Raw genomic sequence first — 25,826 nt, 5'->3', positions numbered from 1 at the left:
GTAGAGACAGGGTCTTGCCATGTTGGCCATGCTGGTCTCAAACTCCCGGCCTCAAGTGATCTGCCCACCTGAGTCTCCCAAAATGCTGGGATTACAGGCATGAGCCACAGTGCCTGACCACTTTGTAGTATATTTTGAAATTAGGTAGTGTGGTGCCTCCAGTTTTGTTCTTTTTGTTCCGGATTGCTTTGGCTATTTGGGGTCTTTTTTTTGTTCCATATACGTTTAAGAATTATTTTTTCCATTTCTGTGAAGAATGCCATTGGTATTTTGATAGGGATTGCATTGAATCTGTAGATTGCTTTGGGTAGAATGGACATTTTAACAATATTGATTCTTCTTCCAATCCATGCACATGAAATATTTTTCCATTTTTCCTTTATATCCTCTTTAACCTTTTTCATCAATGTTTTATAGTTATCCTTCTATAGATCTTTCACTTCTTAAATTAATTCCTAGGTATTTTATATACTTTGTAACTATTTGAAATGGAATTACTTCCTTGATTTATTTCCTAAGATTGTTTGTTGTTGGTGTGCATAAATTCTACTGATTTTCGTAGGTTGATTTTGTATCTTGCAGCTTTACTAAATTCATTTATTAGTTCTAACAGTTTTTTGGTGGAGTTCTTAGGGTTTCCTAAATATCAGGTCATCCGCAACCAAGGATAACTTGGCTTCTTCCTTTCCAATTTGGATCCCCTTTATTTATTTCTCTTATCTGATTGCTTTGGCCAGGATTTCTAGTATTATGTTGCATAAAATTGGTGAAAGTGGGCCTCCTCATCTTGTTCCAGATCTTAGAGGATCAGCTTTCAATTTTTCCCATTCAGTATTATGTTAGCTGTGGGTTTGTCATATATGGCCTGTATTAATTTGAGGTATGATCCTTTTATACCCAGTTTGTTAAGGGTTTTAATCATATAGGGAATTTGTATTCTATCAAATGCTTCTTCAGCAGCTATTGAAATAATCCTGTGCTTTTTTTCTTGGTTCTGTCAATGTGATGCATCAAATTTATTGATTTGTGTATGTTGAACCATCCTTGCATCCCTGGGATGAATCTCATTTGACTGTGGTGACTAATGTTTTATTTATTTATTATTATTTTTTTTTTTAGTATTTATTGATCATTCTTGGGTGTTTCTCGGAGAGGGGGATTTGGCAGGGTCATAGGACAATAGTGGAGGGAAGGTCAGCAGATACACATGTGAACAAGGGACTCTGGTTTTCCTAGGCAGAGGACCCTGCGGCCTTCCGCAGTGTTTGTGTCCCTGGGTACTTGAGATTAGGGAGTGGTGATGACTCTTAACGAGCATGCTGCCTTCAAGCATCTGTTTAACAAAGCACATCTTGCACCGCCCTTAATCCATTTAACCCTGAGTGGACACAGCACATGTTTCAGAGAGCACGGGGTTGGGGGTAAGGTTATAGATTAACAGCATCCCAAGGCAGAAGAATTTTTCTTAGTACAGAACAAAATGGAGTCTCCTATGTCTACTTCTTTCTACACAGACACCGCAACAATCTGATTTCTCTTTCTTTTCCCCATATTTCCCCCCTTTCTATTTGACAAAACCGCCATCGTCATCATGGCCCGTTCTCAATGAGCTGTTGGGCACACCTCCCAGGTGGGGTGGCAGCCAGGCAGAGGGGCTCCTCACTTCCCAGACGGGGTGGCCGGGCAGAGGCGCCCCCCACCTCCCGGACGGGGTGGCTGCTGGGTGGGGGCTGTCCCCCACCTCCCAAACGGGGCAGCTGGCCGGGCAGGGGCTGCCCCCCACCTCCCTCCCGGACGGGGCGGCTGGCCGGGTGGGGGCTGCCCCCCTCCCTCCCGGACGGGGCGGCTGGCCGGGTGGGGGCTGCCCACCTCCCTCCCGGATGGGGCAGCTGGCTGGGCGGGGGCTGCCCCCCACCACCCTCCCTGACGGGATGTCTGGCCGGGCAGGGGCTGCACCCCACCTCCCTCCCAGGCAGGGCGGCTGGCCAGGCGGGGGCTGCCCCCCACCTCCCTCCCAGGCGGGGCAGCTGGCCGGGCGGGGGCTGCCCCACACCTCCCTCCCGGGCGGGGCGGCTGGCCGGGCGGGGGCTGCCCCCCACCTCCTGGACGGGGTGGCTGCCAGGTGGAGACACTCCTCACTTCCCGGACGGGGTGGCTGCTGGGTGGAGGGGCTCCTCACTTCCCAGATGGGGCGGCTGCTGGGCAGAGGGGCTCCTCACTTCTCAGACGGGGCGGCTGGGCAGAGACGCTTCTCATCTCCCAGATGGGGTGGCGGTCGGGCAGAGACACTCCTCAGTTCCCAGATGGGGTCGCGGCCGGGCAGAGGCACTCCCCACATCTCAGATGATGGGCGGCCGGGCAGAGACGCTCCTCACTTCCCAGACGGGATGGCGGCCGGGAAGAGGCGCTCCTCACTTGCCAGACTGGGTGGCTGGGCAGAGGGGCTCCTCACATCCCGGACAATGGGCGGCCAGGCAGAGATGCTCCTCACTTCCCATACGGGGTAGCGGCTGGGCAGAGGCTGCAATCTTGGCACTTTGGGAGGTCAAGGCAGGCAGCTGGGAGGTGGAGGTTGTAGCGAGCCAAGATCACGCCACTGCACTCCAGCCTGGGCAACATTGAGCACTGACTAATGTTTTAAATTTGTGATTGAGTTCAGTTTGCTACTATTTTGTTGAGGATCTTAGCATTTTGTGTTCATCCATGATATTGGCCTGAGTTTTCTTTTTTCACTGTGTCCTTGTTTGGTTTGGGTATCAGGGTAATGCTGGCCTTGTAGAGTTTAGTAGTATTCCCACCTCTTCAATTTTTGTGAAAGGTTAAGTAAAATTGTTATTAGTTCTTCCTTAAACATTTGGTAGAATTCAGCAGTGACGCCATCAGGTCCCAGATTTTTTTTTTTTTTTTTTTGATGGAAGACTTTTTTTTACACCATCAATCTCATTACTCATTGGTTTATTCAGCATTCTGTTTCTTCATGGTTCAACCTTGGTAGGTTGTATGTGTCAAGGAATTTATCCATTTCTTCAAGGTTTTCCTATTTGTTGGTGTATAGTTTTTCATTATAATCTCTAATGATTCTTTGTATTTCTGTGGCATCAGTTGTAATATCCCATTTTCACTTCTGATTCTATTTATTTGGGTCTTCTCTCTTTTTTCCTTGGTTAATCTTGCTAATATTTTGTCAATTTTATCTTCAAAAATCCAACTTTTTGTTTCATTGGTCTTCTGTATTGCTTTGGAAAATATTAATTTTATTTGTTTCCTATCTGATATTTATTATTTCTTTCCTTCTACTAATTTGGTGTTTGGTTCATTCTTGCTTTTCTAGTTCCTTAAGGTGCATGGTTACGTTCTTTTTTCAAGTCTTTCTACTTTTTTGATGTAGGCATTTATATAAACTTCCCTTTTAGTACTGCTTTGCTGTGTCCTATAGATTTTAGTATGTTGTACTACCATTTCCATTTGTTTCAAGACATTTTTAAATTTCTTTCTTAATTTTCTTCATTGACTCATTGGCCCAGGAGCATGTTTTTTAATTTCTATGTGTTTGTGCAGGTTCCAGGGTTCATCTTATTTATTTCTAGTTTTATCCATTGTGGTCAGAAAAAATACTTTTTAAAAATCAGGACAGAAAATGAAGCTCAAGAAAATGTAATTGATATGATTTCTACTTTTTAGAATTTGGTGATGCTAGTTTTGTGGCCTAAGATCTGGCCTATTCTAGAGAATGCTCTATGTGCTGAAGAAAAGAATGTATATTCTGTAGCAATTGTGTGAAATGTTCCATAAATGTCACTTGGGCCTATTAGGTATAGTGTGTAGTTTAATTCTGATATCTTTGTTGATTTTCTGTCTGGAGGATACTCCCTTTACTGAAAATGGGATGTTAAACTGCCCTACTGTTATTTTATTGCAGTCTATCTCTTCCTTTTAGATTTAGTGATGTTTGTTTTATATACTTCAGTACTCCTGTGTTGAGTGCATTGATATTTATAATTGTTATATCATCTTGTTGAATTGACCCTTTATCATTATATAGTGACCTTCTGTGTCTCTTTCTATATCTTTTATTGTAATTCATTTTATCAGATATAAGTAAGTTACTCCTGATCTTTTTTGGTTTCCAGTTGCATGGAGTATCATTTTCCATTTATGTACTTATGTGTGTCTTTATAGGTGAAATAGATTTCTTGTAGGCAACATAGTTAGGTCTTGTTTCTTATTTTTTATTTTTTATTTTAGGTTTGGTGGTACACGTGAAGGTTTCTTATATAGGTAAACTCATGTCATGGGGGTTTGTTGTATGTATTATTACATCACCCAGGTATTAGGCTTAGTACCTAATAGTCATCTTTTCTGCTCCTCTTCCTCCTCTCACCCCCTGCCCTCAAGTAGACACCAGTGTCTGTTTTTTCCTTCTTTTTGTTCATAAGTTCTCATCATTTAGCTCCCACTTATAAGTGAGAACATGCAGTATTTGGTTTTCTGTTCCTCAGTTAGTTTGCTAAGGATGATAGCCTCCAGCTCAATCCATATTCCCACAAAAGACATGATCTCATTCTTTTCTATGACTTAATAATATTCCATGGTGTATGGGTGCCACATTTTCTTTATCCAGTCTGTCATTGATGGGCATTTAGGTTGATTCCACATCTTTGCTATTGTGAACAGTGTTGCAGTGAACATTTGTGTGCATGTGTCTTTATGGCAGAATGCTTTATATTCCTCTGGGTATATACCCAGTAACAGGATTGCTGGGTGAAATGGTAGTTCTGCTTTTAGATCTTTGAGGAATTGCTATAGTGCTTTCCACAATGGTTGAACTAATTTACACTCCCACCAGCAGTGTATAAGGGTTCCCTTTTCTCTGTAACCTCACCAGCATCTGTTATTTTTTGACTTTATTATAATACCCATTCTGACTGCTGTAAGATGGTATCTCATTGTGGTTTTGATTTGCATTTCTCTAATGATCAGTGATATTGAGCTTTTTTTATATGTTTGTTTGCTGCATGTATGTCTTCTTTTGAGAAGCATCTGCTCATGTCCTTTGCCTACTTTTTAATGGGGTTGTTTGTTTCTCTCTTGTAAATTTACCTAAGTTCCTTATACATGATAGATATTAGAACTTTGTCAGATGCACAGCTTGCAAATATTTTTCTCCATTTTGTAGGTTGTCTGTTTACTCTGTTGATATTCTCCTTTGCTGGGCAGAAACTCTTAGGTTTAATTAGATACTATTTGTCAATTTTTGCTATTGTTGTGATTGCTTTCAGTGTCTTTGTCATGAACTCTTTATCCATTCCTGTGTCCAGGATAATACTGCTTAGGTTGTCTTCCTGGGTTTTTATAGTTTTGGGTTTTATACTTAATTCTTTAATCCATCTTGAATTGATTTTTGTATATGGTGTAAGGAAGGGGTCCAGCTTTAACTGTCTGAATATGGTGAACCAGTTATCCCAGCACCATTTATTGAATAGGGAGTCTTTTCCCCATTGTTTATTTTTGTCAGCTTTATCAAAGATCACATGTTCATAGATGTGCAGCCTTATTTCTGGGCTCTCTATTGTGTTCCATTGGTCTATGTGCCTGTTTTTGTACCAGTACTATGCTGTTTTTGTCACTGTATCCTTGTAGTATAGTTTCAAGTTGGCTAACATGATTCCTCCAGCTTTGTTCTTTTTGCTTTGGATTGCCTTGGCTATTCAGGCTCGTTTTTGCTTCCATATGAATTTTAAAACATTTTTCTAGTTAAGTGAAAAATGACACTGGTAATTTGATAGGAATAGCATGGAATCTGTACATTGCTTCGAGCAGTATAGCCATTTTAATGATATTGATTCTACCTGTCCATCAGCATGGGATATTTTTCCATTTGTTTGTGTCTTCTCTAATTTCTTTGAGCAGTAGTTTGTAATTCTCATTGTAGAGATCTTTCACCTCCCTGGTTAGCTGTATTTCTAAATATTTTACTTTTTTGTGGCAATTGTGAATGGGAATTCGTTCCTGATTTGGCTCTTGGTTTGACTGTTGTTGGTGTATAGGAATGCTAGTGATTTTTGTACATTGATTTTGTGTCCTGCAACTTTGCTAAAGTTGTTTATCACCTGAAGGAGCTTTTGGCCAAGACTATGGGGTTTTCTAGATAGAGAATCATATCATCTGCAAACAGATATAGTTTGACTTCTTCTCTTCCTATTTGGATGCCACTTATTTATCTCTCTTTCCTGATTGCTTTGGCTAGGACTTCCCATACTATGTTGAATAGAAGGGATGAGAGAGGACAACCTTGTCTTGTGCCGGTTTTCAAGGAGAATGCTTCCTGCTTTTGCCCATTCAGTATAATGTTGGCTGGGACTTTGTCATAGATGGCTCTTATTATTTTGAGGTATGTTACTTCAATACCTAGTTATTTTAACATGAAGGGATGTTGAATTTTATCAAAAGCCTTTCTTGAATCTATTGAGATAATCATGTGGTTTTTGTCTTTAGTTCTATTTATGTGATTAATCACATTTATTCATTTTCATATGTTGAAACAACTTTGCATTCCGGGGATGAAATCTACCTGATCATGGTGGATTGGCTTGGTGATATGCTGCTGGATTCAGTTTGCAAATATTTTATTGAGGATTTTTGCAACAATTTTCATCAAGGATATAGGCCTGAAGGTGAATTGTTGTTGTGGCTATTGTTGTGTCTCTGCCATGTTTTGGTATCAAGATAATGCTGGCCTCAGAATGAGTTGCAGAGGAGTCCTTCCTCCTCATTTTTCTGGAATAGTCTCGGTAGGAATGGTACCAGCTCTTTGTAATCTCGTAGAATTTGGCTGTGAATCCATCAGGTCCTAGGCATTTTCATTTAGTAGGCTGTTTATTACTGATTCAATTTTGGAGCTCATTCTTGGTCTTTTCAAGGAGTCCATTTCTTCTTTGTTCAGCCTTAGGAGGGTATATGTGTCTAGGAATTTATCTCTTTTAGGTTTTCTAGTTTGTGTGCATACAGGTGTTCATAGTAGTTTCTGATGGTTTTTACTTCTGTGGGGACAGTAGTAACATTCTCTTTGTCATTTCTAATTGTGTTTATTGGATCTTCTCCCTTTTCTTCTTAATCAGTCTAGCTAGTGGCCTATCCATTTTTTTAATGTTTCAAAAAAACCAGTTCCTGGATTTGTTGATCTTTTGAATGGTTTTTCATGTCTTGATTTCCTTCAGTTCAGCTGTGATTTTTGTTATTTCTCATTTTCTGCTAGCATTTGGGGTTTATTTGTTCTCGCTTCTCTAATTCTTTCAGTTGTTATGTTAGGTTGTTAATTTGAGATCTTTCTAGCTTTTTGATGTGGGCATTTAGTGCTATGAATTTCCCTCTTAATACCACCCTAGCTGTGTCCCAGAGATTCTGGTATGTTGTATCTTTGATCTAATTATTTTCAAAGAACTACTTAATTTCTGCCTTAATTTCATTATTTACCTAAAAGTCATTGAGGAGCATGTTGTTTAATTTCTATGTAATTGTATAGTTTTGAGCAATTTTTATTGTGTTTACTTCTATTTTTATGGCACTGTGGTTCCAGAGTGTGTTTTGTAAGATTTTCATTCTTTTACTTTTGTTGAGGATTGTTTTATGTCCAACTATGTGTCTGATTTTAGAGTATGTGCCATGTGGCAATGAGAAGAATTTATATTCTGTTGTTTTTGGGTGGAGACTTCTGTAAAGGTCTCTCAGATCCATTTGGCCCAATGCTGAGTTTAGGTCCTGAATGTTTTTGTTAATTTTCTGTCTCATTTATCTGTCTAAAACTGTCAGTGGTGTGTGGAAGTCTCCCATTATTATTGTGTGGGACTCTGTCTCTTTGTACATCTCTAAGAACTTGCTTTATGAATCTGGATACTCCTGTGTTGGGTACATATATATTTAGGATACTTAGGATCTTCTTGTTGAATTGAACCCTTTACCATTATGTAATGCCCTTCCTTGTCTTTTTTTATATTTGTTGGTTTGCAGTCTGTTGTCAGAAATTAGGATTGCAACCCCCGCTTTTTTCTGTTTTCCATTAGCTTGGTAGATTTTTCTCCATCCCTTTATTTTGAGCCTATAAGTGTAATTACATGTGTGATGGGTCTCTTGAAGACAGCATGCCATTGGATCTTGCTTTTTAACTCAGCTTGCCACTCTGTGCCTTTTAAGTGGGGCATTTAGCCCATTTACATTCAAGGTTAGTATTGATATGTGTGAATTTGATCCTGTCATTGTACTATTAGCTGGTTGTTATGTTGGTTTACTTGTGTGCTTGCTTTGCAGTGACACTGGTCAGTGTGTTTAAGTGTGTTTTTCTTTTTTCTTTTCTTTTTTTTTTTTTTGGAAACAGCACAGGAAAAGTGACTGCTTTAATGTATTAGGCAAAACTTTACATAAAATCAGAAATCTATGATCTGTCCCTGCTCCAATTTGTAAAAAACACAAGATTCATCAGAAGCCATGTGCAGTCAGACCCCAGCTGGCTGGCAGTGCAGATCTGGAGTCCAGCCTCAGTGATGCGCTACTTTCCATCCTCTGCATTGAACATTTGTTCTATCAGCATCCATTCCAGCTTCACTATTCACTGGTAGCAGTCTTTCCTTTCTATATTTAGTGCTTCTTTCAAGATCTCTTCTGAGACAGGTCTGGTGGTCGTGAAGTCCTTCAACATTGCTTATCTGAAAAGGATCTTATTTCTCCTTCACTTAGGAAGCTTAGTTTGGCTGGATATGAAATTTTTGGTTGAAGTTTTTTTCTTTATAAGTGTTGAATATAGGCCCCCAGTCTTTTCTGGCTCATAGGGTTTCAGCTGAGAGTTCCATTGTTAGCCTGATGGGGATCCCTTTGAAGGTGACCTACCCTTTCTGGCTAGCTGCCTTTAACATTCTTTCTTTCATTTCTACCTTGGAAAATCTGATGATTATGTGTCTTAGAAATGATCTTCTTGTGTAGAATCTTGCAGGGGTTCTCTGTATTTCTTGCTTTTGACTGTTGACCTCTCTAGCAAGGTTGGGGAAGTTTTCATGGACAATATCCTGAAATGTATTTTCCAAGTTATTTGCTTTCTCCCCCTTCCTTTCAGGGATGCCAATGATTTGTAGCTTTGGCCTCTTTACATAATCTCATACTTCTTGGAGGTTTTGTTCATTTCCCTGTATTCTTTTTTCTTTATTTTTCTCTGATTGTCTTATTTCAGAGAACCAGTCTTCAAGTTCTGAGATTCTTTCTTCAGCTTGGTTTATTCTGCTGTTAGTATTTGTGATTGCATTGTGAAATTCTTATATTCTGTTATTCCACTCTGTCAGACCCATTAGGTTCTTTTTTATACTGGCTATTTTATCCTTCAGCTCCTGTATCACTTTATTATGATTCTTATTTTCCTTGGATTGGGTTTTGCCATCCTCCTGAATCTTGATGATTTTTGTTCCTATGCATATTCCGAATTCTACATCTGTCATTCCAGCCAGTTCAGCCTGGTTAAACACTCTTTTGGGAGAAGTTGTACAGTCATTTGGAGAACATATGACACCCGGGCCATTTGAGTTACCAGAGTTCTTGCATTGGTTTTTTTCTCATCTCTGCGTGTGGGTGTTTCTTTAACTGCAGTGTAGCTTGAGTACAGTCAATATACTTCTTTTCTGGATGTTTTCACTGGGCTGAGGCTTTGTGTAGTGTCTTTATTTGAAGCTGATTTCTTGTCTCTGGTATCAGAGGGGGTTATTTTAGTGATGAATTTTTGGTGTTGAAGTTTTGGGGTATGAACCAGCAGGTGACACTCAGGCTTACTGGTCATTTGGTAGACTCTTGCTCAGTTGTGTAGCTCCCCTATTTTTTCTCACAGTTGCAGCTATATTTCCTCTCAGTGCTCTGAAAGTGAAGGTTCCTCTTCCCCTTGAGTCTGGCTGTAGTTCATGACTTGGCACAGTTGGGCTGCCCACTGGAGCTCTGGGGTGATCTTAGTGCTTATGTTCTTTCCCCAGCCTAGAGGCAGCAGAGGAGGAGATCTTAGTAGTGGTTGTGGCCAAGGGTCGTTTACTTGACTCCTGGAGGCTTTATTCCAGAGAGATACAGGTCAGCAATTGCTCAGTGCAGTCAGCCCAAGGTGAAGGGTTTATGCCCAAGCCAGGGGTTCCCTGTCTGGTGATGAGCCATGGGTGGTGTTTAGGACCTGTGGGAGATGGACTGGCCTCCTCTCCTTGGGTCAACTACAGCTTGTTGGAGGTATGGATAAGACACTTACGGTCTTTGCTCCTTTGTTACTCCAAGGGTGGCAAGAGTAGTTCCACTACAGAGGCAGTGGCTAAGAGGCTTTGCTTTCAGTTGCCCCTGGAGGCTCTGTCCAGGGAGTTACTGAGTTGGTACTAGCTTAGTAGCTCTGGTGGGGGGTGGCTGGAGGGCCAGGCCTGGAGGACCTGCCCATTGAGGAGATATGAAAATGGGCAACCACATAACAGTCTGGCCACTTTTTCATAGGGCTGCTGTGGTATGCTTGGGGCCTACTCCAGATCCTAATCACCTCAGATTTTCCACAACCTGGAGGTGTCACCAGTGAAGGCTGTGAAACATCAAACATGGCAACTTGTCCCTATTTCAGGGAGTTTTGTCCCAGGGAGTTACAGACCTGTTGCTGGCCCAAAGGCACCTGTAGGAAGTGGCTGGAGACCACAGTTGGGAGGTCCCAGCCAGTGAAGATGAACAGGATTGGGAACTGCTTAAAAAGCAGTCTGATCCTGTTTTGGTAGAGCAGCTGCGTTGTGCTGGGGGTCCACTTCAGCCCTTGGTCACCTCACACTCTGAAGCCCAAAGGCTGGAATGGGTAAGATGCCCAAAGAGCAATGATGGCAGCCCACCCCTCCCTGTGGGAGTGATGTCCCAGGGCAAGTTCAGATCTCTGTTGGCTGGAGAGCTTGGGTGGGGATAGCTGGAGGCCCCAGTTGGGAGGTCCCGCCCAGTGAGGAGGAACAAGATCAGGACCCACTTATAAAGGCAGTTTGGCCATGTTTTGTTAAAGCATCTGTGCTTTGCTGGGGGGTCCACTTCAGACCCTGGTCACCTCAGACACCCCAAAGCCCAAAGGTTGGAATGGCTAAGTCATCCAAAGAGCAAAAATGATGGTCCATCCCCCTTTGGGAATGCCTTTTGAGGGGGAATTCAGATCTCTGTCAGTTGGAGAGATTGGGTGGGGGTGGCCGGAGGCCCTGGTTGGGAGGACCTGACCAGTGAGGAAGAACAGGATCAGGCGCCGGCTTAAAGCAGCAGTCTGGCTTTGTTTTGGTAGAGGAGCTAGGCTGTGCTGGGGAATCCCTTTTGCCCCAGGTCAGCTAGACTCTCAAAGCCTGAAGGCTGGAACGGCTAAGGCACCTGAAAAGCAAAGATGGTGGCTCGCCCCTCCCACCAGGAGCTCCTTTTTAGGAAAGTGCAATGCTGCTACTGCTAGCTGACTGGAATTCCAAGCCAGTGGGTCTTATCTTGTGAGGTGCCATGGAAGTGAGGCCTGTGGGCTGTTACTGCTCAGCCCCCTGGATTCAGCTTCTTTCCTAGGGCTATGTACAGGAGTCTAACCTCCCACTTTGTGGGAGCTGCAGCTACTTTTGCTGAAACGCCCAAGTTTCTAAGGCTCCAGTGTCTCCACACATGCCTGAGCGGCTGCTCTGCCAAGACTCCATGTAACTCTATTTGTCAGACTGAAGACTGAAGGCCCTGGTGGGGTGGGTTCACAAGGAAATCTCCTTACCCAAGGGTTGCAAAGATCTGTGGGAGAAGCATGGCTTCCCTGGGTGGAGGATTCACCTGCCTCCGTGTTGCTCCCAGATGGGCCGTTGTCCTCTTGCTTTTCTTTGTTCTCTGTGGGTCAAGTTGTTTCCTAGATTAATCCCAATGTGAGTACCTGAATATTTCGGTTGAAGGTCTTGTATTTATTCACCCCTTCTGTTCCTCTTCGTGAGAGCCACAAAACCTAGCTGCTTCTAGTTGACCATCTTGGCCACTACTCCCCAGGTTGTTTCTTTATTCATTCAGCCACTCTATGCCTTTTAAAACAAGTTTTTTTTTTTTAATTTTTCTGGGTACATACTAGGTGTCTATATTTATGGGGTATATGAGATATCTTAATACAGGTATACAATGTGTAATAATCAAATGAGGATAAATTGAATATCTACAACTTCAAGCATTTATCCTTTATTTCTGTTACAAACTTTTAGTTATTTTAAAATACTAAATCTTGTTTATTCTAACAATTTATTTTTTTGAGATGGAGTCTCACTCTGTTGCCCAGGCTGTAGTGCAGTGGTGTGATCTCAGCTCACTGCAACCTCCGCCTCCTGGGTTCGAGTGATTCTCATGCCTCAGCCTTCTGAGTAGCTGGGATTACAGGCATGCATCACCATGCCTGACTAATTTTTGTATTTTTAGTAATGGCGGGGTTTCACCATGTTGGCCAGGCTGGTCTCGAGCTCCTGACCTCAGGTGATCCACCCGCCTTGGCCTCCCAAAATGCTGGGATTGCAGATGTGAGCCACCGCACCCAGCCAATATTTTTATAAGTGTTAACCACCCCAACTTCCCCGACCCCCAAACACCATTCCCAGCCTCTGGTTACCATCATTATACCCTCTATCTCCATCAATTAAATTGTTTTAATTTTTAGCTCCCCAAAATAATTGGGAACATGTGACGTTTGTCTTTCTGTGCCTGGCTTATTTCACTTAACATAATGACCTCCAGTTCCATCCATGTTGTTGCAAATAACAGGATTTCATTCTTTTTTATGGCTCAATAGTACTCCATTGTATGTATGTACTACTTTTTATCTATTCATCTGCTGATGGACACTTAGGTTGCTTTTAAATCTTGGCTATTATGAGTTGTGCTCCAATAAACATAGGAATGCAGATATCTCTCCAATATACTGATTTTCTTTCTCTTGAGTATATAACTAGGAGTAGAATTGCTGGATCATATGTTAGCTCTATTTTTAGTTTTCTGAGGAAATGCCAAACTATACTCCATAGTAGTTTTAATAAAACATACATTTGTACCAATACTGTTCAAGGGTTCCCTTTTCTCCACATCCTCACCAGCATTTGTTATTGCCTGACTTTTGGATAAACTTTAACTGGGGTGAGATTTGGTCTCATTATAGTTTTGATTTTCATTTCTCTGATCAATGATGTTGAGTACCTTTCCATGTACCCGTTTGCCATTTGCATGTCTTCATTTCAGAAATGTCTATTCACATCTTTTGCCCATTTTTAATCAGATTATTAGATTTTTTCCTATAGAATTGTTTGAACTCTTTATGTATTCTGGTTATTAATCCCTTCTCAGATGGGTAGTTTGCAAATATTTTCTCCCATTCTGTGGTTTGTCTTTTCACTTTGTTTATTGTCTTCTTTGCTGTATGGAAGGTTTTTAACTTGATGTGATCCCATTTGTCTATTTTTGCTTTGGTTGCCTGTGCGTTAGGGGGTATCACTCAACACATCGTTGCCAATTCCAATGTCCTGAAGAATTTCCCCAAAAGTTTTATTTCATAGTTTCATATTTTGAGGTCTCAGAGTTAGGTCTTTAATCTATTCTGATTTGACTTTTATATATGGAGAGAGGTAAGGGTGTAGTTTCATTCTTCTGCATATGGATATCCAGTTTTCCCAGCACCATTTATTGAAGAGAGTGTTCTTTTCCCAGTGAGTATTCTTGGCATTTTTGTTGACAATAAGTTTACTCTTTGTTCTCTATTCTGTTCCATTGGTCTATGTGTCTCTTTTTATGCTAGTTCCATTCTGCTTTGCAGTCAGGTAATGTGGTTCCTACAGTTTTGTTTATTTTGCTCAGGATAGCTTTGGCTATTCTGGGTCTTTTGTGGTTCCATATAAATTTTAGGATTATTTTTCCTATTTCTATGAAGGATGTCATGGGTATATTAAGAGGGATTGCATTTAATCTGTAGATTGCTTTGGGTAGTATGGACATTTTAACAATATTCTTCCAAATCATGAACATGGAATATCTTTCTATTTTTTTGCTTCCTATTCAATTTCTTTCAATGTTTCACAGCTTTTCTTGTAGATATTTTTCACTTCTTTGGTTAAGCTAATTTATGGGTATTTTATTTTACCTATTGTGAAGGGGGTTACTTTCTTGATTTCATTTTATGTTGTTCACTGTTAGCATACAGAAATGCTACTAATTTTTGCATGTTGATTTTGTATTCTGCAACTTGACTGAATTTATTTATCAGATCTAATGGTTTTTTTGTGGAATCTTTATGTTTTTTCAAATATAAGATTATATCATCTAAAAACAAGGATAACTTGACTTTTTCCATTCCAATTGGGATGTGTTTATTTCCTTCTCTTATCTGATTGCTCCAGCTAGGACTTCTAGTACTGTGTTGAATCACAGTAGTGAAAGTGGGCTGAAATTTTTCACTTCCCTTCTTAATTTCTTTATTGATCTACTGGTAATTCAGGAGCATATTATTTAATTTCCATGTGCCTATATACTTTCCAAACTTCCTCTTGTTATTGATTTCTAATTTTATTCCACTGTGGTCATATAAGGGATTTGATATTATTTCACTTGTTAAATTTTTTTAACACTTGTCATCTAACATATGGTCTGTTCTTCAGAATGATCCATGTGCCAAAGAGAAGAATATGTATTCTGCAGCTGTTGGATGAAATGTTCTGTAAATATTTTTAGGTTCACTTCATCTGTGGTGCATATTATCTGATGTTACTTTGTTGATTTTCTGTCTGGGTGATCTGTTCAATGTTGAAGGTGGGGTATTGAAGTCTCCAGCTGTTATTGTTTTGGAGTCTTTCTCTGTTAAGCTCTAATAATATTTGCTTTATACCTCTGGGTGTTCCAGTGTTGAGTGTAAGTATACTTAGAATTGTTATATTCTCCTGCTGAATCGACCCCTTTATCATTATATAATCACCTTCCTTGTGTCTTCTTATAGTTTTTGTCTTAAAATGTATTTTCTCTGATATTTTTGTAGCTACACATGCTCTGTTTTTGTTTTCACTTGCATGGAATATCTTTTTCCATTCCTTTATTTTCAGTCTATTTGTGTCTTTATAGATGAAAGGTGTTTCTTGTAGGTAATAGATCATCGGGTCTTGTTTTTTTTTTTTCATCCATTCAGCCACTTTTTCTCTTTTGATTAGAGTTTACTCCATTTACATTCAATGTTATTATTGAAAAGAGCTTGCTCCTACCATTCTATTACTTGTTTTCTGGTTGTTTCATGGGTTTTTGTTTTGTTTTGTTTTTGTTTTTGTTTTTTTGTCCTTCCTGTCTTCTTTTAAGTAAAGGTGATTTTCTCTTGTGGTATGTTTTAATTTCTTGCTTTTTATTTTTTGTGTATCTGTAATATGTTTTTTGATTTGCAGTAACCATATGATGGTTAGTACTGAGTGTCAACTTGATTGCTTGAGTGGATTGAAGGATACAAAGTATTGATCTTTGGTGTGTCTGTGATGGTGTTGCCAAAGGAGGTTAACATTTGAGAATCAGTGGGTTGGGAACAGCAGACTCATTCTTAATTTGGGTGGGCACAATCTAATCAGCTGCCAGCACAGCTAGAATATAAGCAGGCAAAAAAATGTGAAAAGATAGACTGTCCTAGCCTCCCAGCCTACATCTTTCTCCCATGCTGGATGCTTCATGCCCTCAAACATCAGACTCCAAGTTCTTCAGTTTTGGAACTTGGACTGGCTCTCCTTGCTCCTCAGCCTGCAGACAGCCTATTGTGGACCTTGTGGTGGTATAATACTTAATAAACTCATATATATGATTCCATTAGTTCTGTTTCTCTAGAGGATGCTGACTAATACAGATTTTGGTACCAGCAGTGGTTCTAGAAGAATAGAATATTAAGGATGGAGTTCTTTTGTTGGTTTGGGGGTTTCTGGAATTGGCTGCTTAATATGATTAGACACAAAAATGTTAAGGACTCTACTTCTAATAGTATGGAGAACACTGATGGTCCTTGGCATGAACTGTTTAGAGAGTTCACAAAATAAATACACTCGACACTCCTGATTCATTGCTCATGAGAGGCAAGGAGTTTAGTGACTCTATACATAATACTTTTGACCTTATGTGGAGAACCAAGGAAGATAATGAAGCTGGTTGGCTGCTCCTAAGTTCAGTGGAAAAACTGGTGAAGGAAAATGATGAACTCAAGGATTCTGTCTCCTGGCTTCAGAAGCAGATACTGAGTCTCAAATCTGCTAAGATTGCCCTGAGTGAGAGTCTTATTTCAGAGGGAGGAACACTGCCACCAGGAGACACAACAAGGATTCCATTAAACAGGAAGTTATGATTGCCACCTGAACATTTTGGGCTCCTCCTACCTTTAAGTCAACAGGCTAAGAATGGAGTTACAGTGTTGTCTGGGGTGATTGACCCAGACTATCAAGATGAAATCAGTCTACTACTGCACAATGGATGTAAGGAAGAGTATGCATGGAATACAGGAGATCCATTAGGGCGTCTGTTAGTATTACCATGCCCTGTGATTATGGTCAATGGGAAACTACAACAGCACAATCCAGGCAGGACTACAAATGACCCAAACCCTTCAGGAATGAAGGTTTGGGTCACTTTATCAGGAAAAAAAAAAAAAACCATGACCTGCTGAAGTGCTTCCTGAAGGCAAAGGGAATACAGAATGAGTAGTAGAAGAAGGTAGTCGTCAGTACCAGCTACAACCACATGACCAGCTGGAGAAGTGAAGACTGTAATTGTCATGAGTATTTCCTCCTTGTTTTGTTAATAAAAAATGTTTATGCGTATATACACTTGTACTAAGAAAATATCTTCATTTTATTTCCTTTCTCCTTTATCATGTGACATAAGATTTATTGACTTCACATCAATATTTAAGTATTGTTAACTTTATGTAATAGTATTTGGGTTGGGGATTGATGCAGTTGCAGTTGTACAAAGGATAGTTGTATTATGTTTGGTGTAACTATGACCTTATTATCATCTATATTTGAATATTATGTATGATCTCAGGAGATGTGTATGGGTTCAAGTTGACAAAAGGTAGACTTGTGATGGTTAATACTGGTCAACTTGATTGGACTGAAGAATACAAAGTATTGATCCTGGGTATTTCTGTGACAGTGTTGCCAAAGGAGATTAACATTTGAGTTGGTGGGCTGGGAAAGACAGGCCCACCCTTAATTTGAGTAGGCACAATCTAATCAGCTGTCAGTGTGGCTAGAATATAAGCAGACAGAAAAATGTGAAAAGAGAGACTGGCCTAGCCTCCTAGCCTACATCTTTCTCTAGTGCTGGATGCTTTCTGTCCTTGAATGTCGGACTCCAAGTTCTTCAGTTTTGGAACTCGGACTGGCTCTCCTTGCTCCTCAGCCTGCAGACAGCCTATTTTGAGACCTTGTGATCATGTGAGTTAATGCTTAATAAATTCCCCTATAGATATATTCCATTAGTTCTGTCCCTCTAGGGAACCCTGACTAATACAAACTGTAAGGCTTGCAATAATATAACCCATTATTTTAAACTGATGACAACACTAATTGCATAAACAAACAAAGATAAAACTAATAAAAACTGCAAATGAACTTCATCCTCATGCTTTTAATTTTTTATGTCTATTTGTATCTTATTGTACTGCCTATGCCTTCAAAAGTTGTTATAGTTATTTTTGATCAGTTCATCTTTTAGTCTTTCTACTCAAGATATGAGTAGTTTACATATCACACCTACAGTGTTACAATATTCTGTGTTTTCTGTGCGCTATTACCAGTGAGTTTTGTACCTTCAAATTTGTATTTTTTGCTCATTAACATTCTTTTCTTTCACATCAAAGAACTCCTTTTAGCATTTCTTATAGAACACTTCTGCTGTTGATGCTTCAGTTTTTGTTTTTCTGGGAAAGTTTTTATTTCTCCTACATGTTTGAAGAATATTTTTTGCTATATATACTATTCTAGGGTAAAAAGGGATTTTATTCCTTCAACACTTTAAATATGTCATGCCAGTCTCTCCTGGCCTGTGAGGTTTCCTCTGAAAAGTCTGCTGTGAGATATGTTGAAGTGCCATTGTATGTTGTTTCTTGCTGCTTTTAGGATCCTTTCTTTATTTGTCACCTTTGGAAGTTTTATTATCAAATGTCTCGATGTAGTCTTATTTGGCTTAAATCTGTTTGGTCTTCTATCACCTTCTTGTAATTGAATATTAATGTCATTCTCTAGGTTTGGGAAATTCTGTCATTATTCCTTTGAATAAACTTTCTACCCCTATCTTTCTCTCTACCTCCTCTTTAAGGCCAATAACTCTTAGATTTGCCAGTTTTAGGCTATTTTCTAGATCTTGTGAGTGTGCTTTTTTCTTTATTCCTTTTTTTGTCTCTTCTCTGTGTGTATTTTCAAGTAGCCTGTCCTCAAGCTCACTAATTCTTTCTTCTGTTTAGTCAATTCTGCTGTTAAGAAACCGTTTTGCATTCGTCAGTATTCAATTGAATTTTTCAGCTCAAGAATTTCTGCTTGGTTCCTTTTAATTATTTCCATCCCATTTTAAAATTTATCTGGTAAGATTCTGAATTCCTTCTCTCTATTATCTTGATTTTCACTGAGCTTCCTTAAAACAGTTATTTTGAGTTCTCCTGTCTGAAAGGTCTACTATCTCAGTCTCTCTGAGATTGGTCATTATGCTTAATTTACTTTGTTTGGTGAAGGCATCTTTTCCTGGATGGTCTTGATACTGTGTCTGTTCATCAGTGTCTAGGCATTGAAGAGTTAGATATTTATTGTTGTCTTCACAGTCTGTGCCTGTTTGTGCTTGTCCTCCCTGGGAAGGCTTTCCGAATATTCACAGGGATTTGGGTGTTGTGATCTAAGTCTTTGATCATTGCATTATAGGTACATTTGGTGGCTCCTCAAGCCCAGTAATGCTGTGGCTCTTGCATACTCATATAAATACCATCTTGGTGGTGTTGGATAAGATCCTGAAGAATTCCATGGATTACCAGACAGAGGCTCTCGTTCTCTTCCCTTACTTTCCCCCAAACAAACAAAGTCTCTTTCTGTGCTGAGCTGCCTGGAGCTAGGAGAGGGGTAACACAAGTGCCCCTGTGGCCACCACCACTAGGGCTGTGCTGGGTCAGCCCTGAAGCCTGTACAGCACTGATTCTCACCCAAGACCCATCATAACTACTGCCTATATTCTCTCAAGGCCCTAGGGCTCTACAATCAGCAGGTTGCAAAGCCAGCCAGGTTTCTGTTCTTCCCTTCTGGGTGGCGAATTCCCCCAGGTTCCAGGCAGTTCCAGAGATGCCATCTGGGAGTTAGCACTTAGATTTAGAAATCTTAAGTATCAACCTGGTGCTGTGTTCCAATGTGGCTGAGCAGGCACCAAAGCCAGAAGACAAAGTCCTTTTCACTCTTCCCTCCCCTTTCCACAAATACACAGTTATCTCGCTGTGGCCACTACTGCCCCAGGCCCACAGCACCTACTGCCTGGCTACTGGCAATGTTCACTCAAGGCCCAAGGGCTCTTCAATAAGGGTATGGTGAATCCTGTCTGATCTGGGACTCACCCTTCAGGGCAGTGAGCTCCACTCTGGCCCTGGGTAGGTATAGAAATGCCATTCAAGAGTCAAGGCCTAGAATTGGGGAACCCAAGAGCCTGCTTGGTGCTCTTCCTCACTGTGGCCAAGCTGGTACCTAACCTGCAAGTCAAAGTCTCCTTTATCTTCCCTTTGCTTTTATCAAGCAGAATGAGTCTCTGCTCATCGTCACCATAGCTGTGCATATGTTGAGTGACACCTAAAGGTAGCATATCTCTGAATCTCACCCAAGGCCCATGGTAAGTACTGCCTGGCTACCTCTAGTGACTATTCGGGGCCCAAGGGCTCTTTAGTTAGCAGGTGATAAATCCTGCAGGACTGGGTCTTTCACTTTAATACAGCATGTTCCCTTCTGGCACAGGGTGTGTCTAGTAATGTCACCCATGAGCTAGGACCTAAAATTGAGGCCTCAGGACTCTTCCTGGTACCCTATCCTACTGTGGCTAAGTTGGTATTCAAGTTACAAGACAAAGTCCTCTATTCTCCCTTCTCCCTCCTCAAGCAGAAGGAAGGAGTCTCTCCTAGAGCTGCAAGCTGCACTGCCTGACATTGTGGGAGGGGTTAAACAAGCAATCCCTTGACCACCCTGGCTGGTATCTCACTAGGTCATGTGTACCCCACATTCACTGGCTTCGAGCCCAGGAAAGCACCAGGATTTGCTCAGGAATTGCAGTCCTTGTGCCCTAGACTGCCTTTCAAGTTTATTTAGGACCCCAGAGCCTCAGCTTGCAGTAGCAGTACTTTCTAGAACTCAAGTTCTGACCACTGGGATTGGCATTTCTTATCTGATTAGGGCTTGTCTAAATGTTCCCTCTGTGGGCACCAGCTGAGTTCTGCCCAGTATTTCTTTCTGCTGTGACAGGGCAGCACTGAGTTCCAACACAAACTGCCACAGTCACTGCACTCTCCCTCTCCCAAGTTCACAGAGTCTGTCTCCATACCATGCAACCACTGCTAGGAGATGGGAGAGGGGTGGTGTAGGCAATTCAAGACTGTCTTCCCTACCCTCTTCAGTGCCTCTTTCCTTAAAATGATGTTGAAACCAGGTACTGTGATCTCTCACATGATTTTTGGTTCTTATGAAGGTGCTTTTTGTGTAAGTAGTTGCTCAATTTGGTGTTGGTGTGGGGAGGATGATTGGTGGAGGCATCTATTCAGCCATCTTGCTCCACCCAGTCTCTTCTATGCTTTTAATTGGAGAATTGAACCTATTTACATTCAATGTTGTTATTGGCAAGTAAGGACTTTCTACTGCCCTTTTTTGCTTGTTTTTTGGTTGTTTTGCAGCTCCTCTCTTCCCTTCTTTCTTTCTTCCTTTGTAGCTGTGTTATTTTCTCTGGCATTAAGTTTTAATTGCTTTTTATTTTTACTGAATCTATTACAGGTTTTTGCATTCTGGCTATCATGAGGCTTACCAAAAAATATGTCATAGATGTAACAAGTTATTTTAAAGAGAGGACAGCTTTTCTTAAATCACAAAGAAAATAATAGAAACAAAGAAAAAAATTCTACAATTTAACTTCATCCCCTCTACGTTTTGATTTTAATCATCTCTACTTATGTATTTGTATACTACCTATCTTTTAACAGGTTTCTTCAGTGATTATTGTTTTTGATAGATTTGTCTTCTGGGCTTCATACTAGAGTTTTGAGTTGATTACACAATTAAAGTAGTAGAGTACTCTGGGTTTGTCCATGTACTTAATTTTGCCAGTGGATTGTATACCTTCAAATGTTTTCTTTTTGCATTCTTTCAAATTGAAGAGCTCCTTTACCATTTCTTGTGAGATTTGTCTGGTGATGGTTAATTCTCTCAGCTTTTGTTTATCTGGGAAAGACTTTATCTCTGCTTTATTTTTGAAGGATAACTTTGCTGGATACAGTATTCTTGGATGACAGCTTCCTGCTCCCTGCCCCTCAGTAGTTTGAAAATGTCATCCTACTCCCTCCTGGCCTGTGTGGTTTCCATTGAGAAGTCTGTTGCCAAATAAATTGAAGCTCCTTTATATGTTATGCACATCTTTTCTCTTGCTGTATTTAGGATCTTCTCTTTGACCTTGACCTTTGAGAGTTTGACTATTATATGCCTTGGGGTAGTTTGACTATTATGTGCCTTTGAGGTAGACGATTTTGGTTGAATCTTTTGGTGTGCTCTGACCTTCTTATACCTGGATATTTATCTTTCTCAAGTTTCGGAAAGTTTTTGTTATTATTTATTGAATTATGCTTTCGATCCCCTTGCTCTTGCTCAACTCCCTCTTGTACACAAATAATTCTTACGTTTGATGTTTTGAGGCAGTTTTCTGTATCTTGTAGGTGATCTCTTTTCCTTTTCATTCTTTTTCTCTCCTTTATTTTCAAAAAGCTTTTCTTTGAGCTCACTGATTCTTTCTTCAGCTCCATTTTGTTATTGAGAGCCTCTAATGATTTTTTTCAGATTAGCAAATGTATTTCTAAGTTTCATGATTTCTGTCTGATTTTTTCTATTTAAATTTTTTATTAACTATTTCTGATAAATTTCTGAATTGCTTCTCTGTGTTATCTTGGAAATCACTGAGTTTCCATAATATTGCCATTTTGAATTGCTGATCAGAGGGCACAAATATTGCTGTCTCATTAGGGTCAGTCACTGGTTCCTTGCTTTGTCCATTTGGGAAGGTTATGGTTCCCTGTGCAGTATTACTTCTTGTGGATGCATGTCTGTTTTTGCATTGAAGAATTAGTTATTTATTCCAGTCTTCTCTGTCTGTCTTGTTTTGGTTTTTATTCATTATGTTTGCTTAGAGATTCTTTGTAATTTGCCTGTTGGATTTCAGTTTTTTTCCTCACTAGGTCACTGTCTTCTTTTCAGTAGTAGATGGTGCCTTAAGCTCTGTTTTTCCTAGGATCTAGTAAACAATGGGAGCACTGCCCATCCCAAATGTGGAAACTTCCAAAGAGGAACTGTCAGTTTTAATTATATGACCTCTATCCATTAGGTGTAGTTCCTTTATTTCCTAGTAAGGAAGGTAAAATCAGTTTCTCTCCTCACTGAGCTCTTCTTTCAGCCTGGTTTGAAAATCCAGTAGAGAGCTCCAGGTCACAATCAAGCCCCGGGGTACATGATAATTATGCATAGCTTATTCCAGTTACTCTCTATCAGTATAGTAACCATGACAAGAAAAATAATTTAAAAAGAATCCAGCTGGCCAGGTGCAGTGGCTCATGCCTGTAATCCCAGCACTGTGGGAGACTGAGGCTGGCAGACTGCTTGAGCCCAGGAGTTTGAGATCAGCCTGAGCAACATAGTGAAACCTCTTCTCTATGAAAAACTACAAAAATTAACTGGGTGTCGTGGTGTGCATCTGTAGTCCCAGCTACTCAGGAGGCTGAGAGGTGGGAGGATCGCTTGAGCCAAGGAGGTCAAGGCTGGAGTAAACTGACCACACAACTGCACTCCAGCCTGGGCAACAGCGTGAGACCCTGTCTCAAAAAAAAATCTAGCAATAAGAGAACTGAACTTTTCTGAACTAAACAGCAGCTTTTCCCTTGCGCTAATGTGATAAATTGCCTCTTTATTTTGATACTTTTTATAGAATATATCCTAGAAGGCATATTTTTTATCAAGTAAAGGTATAATACAAAAACAAAAATTTTCTTGAGTGTGCTAATACAACCTTCCAGTGTTAATGATAATCAGGACTGGGGGGAATTAATCTCCTTCCTGTGAAATGCTGAACACTTGTCCTGAAAAAATACTGACATCAGACTCTAGTATATTCAATGTTTTATATATTGTAGCCTATTTCCTCTTTCGTTATTTGGATAAAACTTTCTTTATATGACACCCATTAATACTGCCCACAGTAGAAGAAATTTCTGATTTATTTTCAATCTGGTACTTTATGCTGCCATGACAAATAACCTGTTAGAAAGAATAACAGAAAAAATAAACTAATATTTATTGAGAGAATATTAAAGTTATGAGATTGGACCTAGAAGGGGTGTTCAGGCAATACAATATATTGTCTCAGCTCAAGGATATTTTATTTATTTGGGGAGATAAGATACATAAAGTTCCCTAACAGAACACAATACAGGATACATTATTTGCCAAATGATTAAAACCATAAAATTTGTGCTATAAGAATTCAAAGGAAAGGTGATTTGCTGTGGGCCAGGGTGGTCAGAAAAGGCTTTAGATAAGTAGAATTTGGACCTTGAAGATTAGATAGGATCTAGATTGGTGGCAAGGAATGCAGAGGCCAAAGGTAAAAGGAAAGTCACAGGTTGTAATGCACAACACCCCAAGCTAAGTGAGGGGGACATGAAGAAAGTAGCCTGACTCCAGTAGAAATTTTGGGCAGTAAGGGAATAGATGGGAACTCATTAAAATAAGAGAACTCATCATCTTTATTTCAGTATTCTCTGCACCTCTTTCAAAACAGGGTTACATGTAGAAAATGATTATTAGATTAATTCAGCAGGTAAATTGGTATCAGTTTGGGTGGGACCTTAGACGTAAGACTAATAAGTTTATTCTGTGAGTGATGGGGAACTACTGAAGGTTTTTGAACTGGGGCATGATGTGAAGGAAATGTTTCAGGAAGATGAGGAAGGGATTCTCCTATCAAAGCACACTTTCATCCTATGCCAGAGATTGCTGTAATCCCTGGACCTTCTGAGAGGATTGGTGAGAGCCCTTCTCCTCATCAGAATTCAGACTCTCCAAGTACATCCTATATACAAGAGCTCTGGTTCAGAGATGAGAGGCCTTTCACATCAAAAATTTTGTTGTTTAGAAGCATCTGTGGGTGACGTTCTGTGCAATCACCTCCCAGTCAGAGATAATGATTAACTCTTGCTTGAAGAAAAAATTACTTTATCACTTAGTTCTTCAGACCTAACCAGACCTGTACGATTATTCCTAGGAATTTCAAAACTGCCACAGGACTTAGACAGAGTCATAAGTTAAATTCATGCCTTCTACCTCAAAGAAAGTACTTCTTCAAGGGTACCAAATTGCCCTTATGTATTTCCATGCATATTGGCGATAGTAGATAGTGCCAATGATGGAAGAGTCTTTAATCTTAGTCAATTATTTACCATCTTTTTTTTTTACAGCCCAGATGTCTTTTATTTATTTTTTTTAACACCTATTATGCCATAAATTCATAGAGAATAGGTTCCAGCAGCTCAGGCTCCTTCCCATTGGTTCTCACAAAGTGTGCTTCTCTGGGTGGAGCAGGCTGGCACTTTAGTTGAACCCAGATACCTTTCTCTTTGGCTTATTTCTTTCTCTGATCATTTTCCTTCATGCGTTTCAGGAAGCTATCTCGGCTCTTAGAGTGCTTAATGTGCTCAATACGCACATTAATTCTCTTGGCAAGAATCTTGCCCTTAACTTGTTTGTTTACAACAATGCCAACAGCATGCTGGGTAACATTGTAGACTCTTCCAGTTTTGCCATGGTAACACTTGTGGGGCATTCCTTTTTGAACAGTACCCATTCCCTTGATGTCTACAATATCACCTTTCTTATAGATTCGCATATACGTGGCCAAAGGAACAACTCCATGTTTTCTAAAAGGCCTAGAGAACATATATTGGGTGCCTCTCCTCTTTCCCTTTGTGTTCGTCATTTTGGCGAATTACTGGAAGATGGCGGTTCCAGCCAAAAGGGCATTTACCAGCTTTCTATATAGGAATTCAAGATACCTTGGCCTATACTAACATTTACCAGTGTATTCTTCACATGAGTTGTATACTTTTGATTACATATTTGGGATGATTAGATAAGTGGATGTTTTCCAAAAGCTTTTTTCTCTTTTATTCCCTCATATGAGGAATGAAGAGGCATTACCATTCTGGGGTAGGATGGCTGTCTGGTTGACCAAGTATATAATAGGAAAAAGGAGAGAGAATAGGGAAAAACTAACATTTCTGGCTGGTGCAGTGGCTCACGCCTGTAATCCCAACACTTTGGGAGGCCAAGTCGGGCAGATCACGAGGCCCGGAGATCAAGACCATCCTGGTTAACACAGTGAAACCCCATCTCTACTAAAAATACAAAAAAAAAATTAGCTGGGTGTGGTGGGGGATGCCTGTAGTCCCAGCTACTCGGGAGGCTGAGGCAGGAGAATGGCATGAACTCGGGAGGCGGAGCTTGCAGTGAGCCGAGATTGCACCACTGCACTCCAGCCTGGGTGACAGA

The 25,826-nt window shown here is 40.3% G+C and overlaps 1 protein-coding gene and 1 pseudogene across 4 annotated transcripts in view; one reads left to right on the top strand and one right to left on the bottom strand.

The window, feature by feature from the left end:
• Positions 1-25,826, top strand: part of ZDHHC15 (zinc finger DHHC-type palmitoyltransferase 15) — a 149,302-nt gene that overhangs the window by 110,395 nt on the left and 13,081 nt on the right. The gene's annotated exons all lie outside the window — the stretch shown is intronic.
• Positions 24,757-25,287, bottom strand: LOC112207026 (large ribosomal subunit protein eL21-like; annotated as a pseudogene).

Source organism: Pan troglodytes, chromosome X (genome assembly GCF_028858775.2).
Source record: "Pan troglodytes isolate AG18354 chromosome X, NHGRI_mPanTro3-v2.0_pri, whole genome shotgun sequence".
Classification (NCBI taxonomy): Eukaryota; Metazoa; Chordata; class Mammalia; order Primates; family Hominidae; genus Pan; species Pan troglodytes.
The sequence above is the reverse complement of the archived record's forward strand: the minus strand, read 5'-3'. Positions and strand labels throughout refer to the sequence as shown.